Genomic DNA, 3,345 nt, shown 5'->3' on the forward strand with positions numbered 1-3,345 from the left:
AAAAGAAGAAGAAGAAGAAGACTATTTCGTCTGTGGCAAGGTCTCTGACATTCTTACTTTTGTGCCACCAACGACATCATCATCATCATCAAACATCGTCGTGACAGCAAAGGTAAATAACGTTAACGTTACATGTTTGTTTGATACGATCTGATACTTGCTTGCATGCTAGCCCAATCTTTGCTAACGTTAGCTAACCTCAGCAAATCAAAGTAGCCTTAGTAACGTTTTAACATGTGTTCAATGGCATTGTGAAGTGAATCACCCTGGAAAGTGAGTTGCAGAAGGGGCTTAAAGTAAACGGTGAACCATTGTTTTAGCTCTGAGATGCTGTTTTGAAAGCAAGGCTGCACTCTGATGCAATCAGTAGTAGCATAACGTCCATGGTCAGTAGGCTAGTAGGCTACACTTTTGGACTTGACATGATGCCACCTAACGTTGCAGGAGTTGGGGCAAAATAACACAAACCTTACAATATAATGCTATCTAAACAATATAATACGCAATGCATACCAGCTACAATGCCAGCAGCATGATTGTGGCTTACCACCCTGACCAACAACATACAGAGTGACAATAAATACTGTATTTGCTCAAGGACACCATAAACCACCATAATAAATCAATCTTACAATACGAATGAGAAGTTACTGTGTGTTTTGTCTGGCCACAGCTATGCTGGATTTTTTATTATTATTAGGTAATTGCCCTAATTACCCAATGATGTGATGTCATGATGACATAATCTGGTGACATCACTCACTGATGACATCATTGAGTGCTTGAGTGACATCACCAATCTAATAAGTGGTATCATCAGTTATTTATGATTATTTTGAGTGTGTCCCTGAGGCTTTTGAGACCACTGTGTTCCAGACTGGGGGTGGGGTGGGGGTCTAACTCCCATGGACCCCCACTAGTAAATAAAATACCATACCAGTTGAATCAACACCTCCTTGACATTGTCTCAAGACAAATGTAATATTATAAAGCTTAACAAAACTTCTATGGGCTATTGCATTGAATTGCATTATGTTATATTATATTGTAAGGTATGTGTTACTATAATTTCATATAACAAAATAACCACAGAACTATGTCACACTTGTCTAGAGCTGCTTTCTCCGGGCAGCTAACAGTAGCTACACTTGTACAGTGCTTGTACAGTATATCATGCCTCTTGGATTTTGAAATCTTGATCGCAAACAATGTGTTCTTGTCTTTCCACAGGTGAATCACAGTCAGAAACTAAGTGCCCCACCTCTGCACCCATGGGTCATTGCCCAGAAGGATGGCGTTGTCCTGTCTGCGCACTGCACGTGTATGGCAGGATTAGGGGAGACGTGCAGCCATGTTGGGGCAGTACTTTTTGCTATCCAGGCAGCAGTTTCACTCCGTGAGTCCCAAACTGTGACAGAAAAACCTGCATATTGGTTACTTCCAAGTGGGCAACCAAAGCAAAAGTACCTTCAAGTGGAGAACATTGACTTTCATTCAAAAGTGACAATCAAACAAAGGCTAGACACAGCATTGGCAGAAGGAAAACCGACACAATACAAGGAAAAACAAACGCTACCTGATGTGTCCGAGCCAACAGATGCTGAGGCTGCCACTTTCCTTGGAGAGCTGCATGCTACAGGTGATAAAGCGGTCTTGCTCTCTGTCATGCCAGACTATGCTGAGCTCTATGCTCCAGTGTCGACCAACACCAACACATGTCAGCCCCTGACTGAGCTATTGGATGAACAGTGCATTTCTATGACAAGCCAAGAGCTACTCCTACATTGTAGTGCTATCGCAATTGACATTACTCAAAGGCAAGCTGATGCAATAGAACAGCAGACAAGAGAACAGTCTAAAAGCAACGCCTGGTATAGCTTTAGAGCTGGCAGAGTTACAGCCTCCCGCATGAAAGCTGCTTGTTGCACACCACCTGAGAATCCATCACCAAGTCTCATCAAAAGCATCTGTTACCCTCTAAGCACAGGGTTTACAACCAAAGCAACCGCTTGGGGATGTGATCATGAACTACAGGCACTGAGTTGCTATCGCCAGAAAATGGTTTCACACACCAACTTCAGATGTGAAACCAGTGGTTTTGTAATAAATCCAGAACTGCCTCACCTGGGGGCTACACCTGATGGCGTAATGCATTGTGATTGCTGTGGTGATGGTGTAGTGGAGGTTAAATGTCCACTTTGTGCACATGACAGGATAAGCCTTAAAGAATGTGTTGACAGCAGATTCTGTTTGGAAGAATCGAATGGCAAATTACAGCTCAAACATTCACATGCCTACTATTTCCAGGTCCAGACACAGTTGCTTGTATGCAATAAGGAGTTTGCAGATTTTGTTGTATGGTCAGAGAACGATATACACATAGAGAGGATAGAACCAGATATGGAACTGTGGGAGCTAATAAAGTCCAAATCTACAGCTCTTTTTTTTTTTTTTTTTTTTTTTTTTTTTTTTTCATTTCACATTAGTTTTTATTGTGAATTAGATTCTTTTTTTTTTTTATAATATATTTATTTGAGATTGGAATTTTGCAAAGTTATATACAAGGTACACACAGAACAGTGATATTTCTTCTCTCTTTTTTTTCTTTTGGGATGCACCAGTCGCAGACTGGAGCACAACCTTTTCTTATACAATCTCAAATTGACAAAGGCACAAACAGAAAGAAAACTAAAACAACAATGAAACAAACAGACAAAACAAAAACAAACAAACAAAAACAAAACAAAACAAAACAAAAACTAACAAAACAATAAGTCTACATGATACCACACAAATCAGGCATAGGTCGCATGGGGGGTGGTGAGCAATCGACAAGTCCATATAGAAAGATAAAGTAAAAAAAAAAAAAAAAGGGAGAAGTATATAGAAGTAAAAAGAATAAAGTATGCTCAGGGTGTCCATCTCAAAAAATAATAAAATAAAGGTCAGTTTGGGTCCAGAGACACGAGCGAGTTGACATGGGAGATAATAGGCTGCCATCTTCTGTCAAAATTAGCAATTGATCCTCTCACAGAATGCCCAATTTTCTCCAAAGACAGGAAAGACATTAAATCACTCAGCCAGGATGTGGAAGGAGGGGGATTTTGACTTTTCCAATGCAACAGAATGCGTCTACGGGCTATGAGTGATGCAAAAGCGACAACATCAGATTCAGTTTTAGAGAGATTAACTAATGTAGAGGGCACCCCAAAAATGGAAATAAACGGACATGGATTCAGTGTAATATTAAGGGCTTCACTTAATGTTCTAAAAAAAACATGACCAGAAATCAGACAGCTTTGGACACAGGAAAAACATATGAGTATGGTCAGCTGGAGACAAGCC

General features: G+C 40.3%; 1 long non-coding RNA gene across 1 annotated transcript; it reads left to right on the forward strand.

Annotated features, from left to right (window-relative positions):
- LOC310780359 lies at positions 1-2,141 on the forward strand. The gene is made up of 2 exons (XR_014552924.1): positions 1-112; positions 1,231-2,141. It is a non-coding gene; the product is annotated as an uncharacterized lncRNA (long non-coding RNA).
- The last annotated feature ends 1,204 nt before the right edge of the window (positions 2,142-3,345 follow it).

Source organism: Poromitra crassiceps (genome assembly GCF_964638095.1).
Source record: "Poromitra crassiceps genome assembly, chromosome: 8".
In the NCBI taxonomy this organism is placed as follows: domain Eukaryota; kingdom Metazoa; phylum Chordata; class Actinopteri; order Beryciformes; family Melamphaidae; genus Poromitra; species Poromitra crassiceps.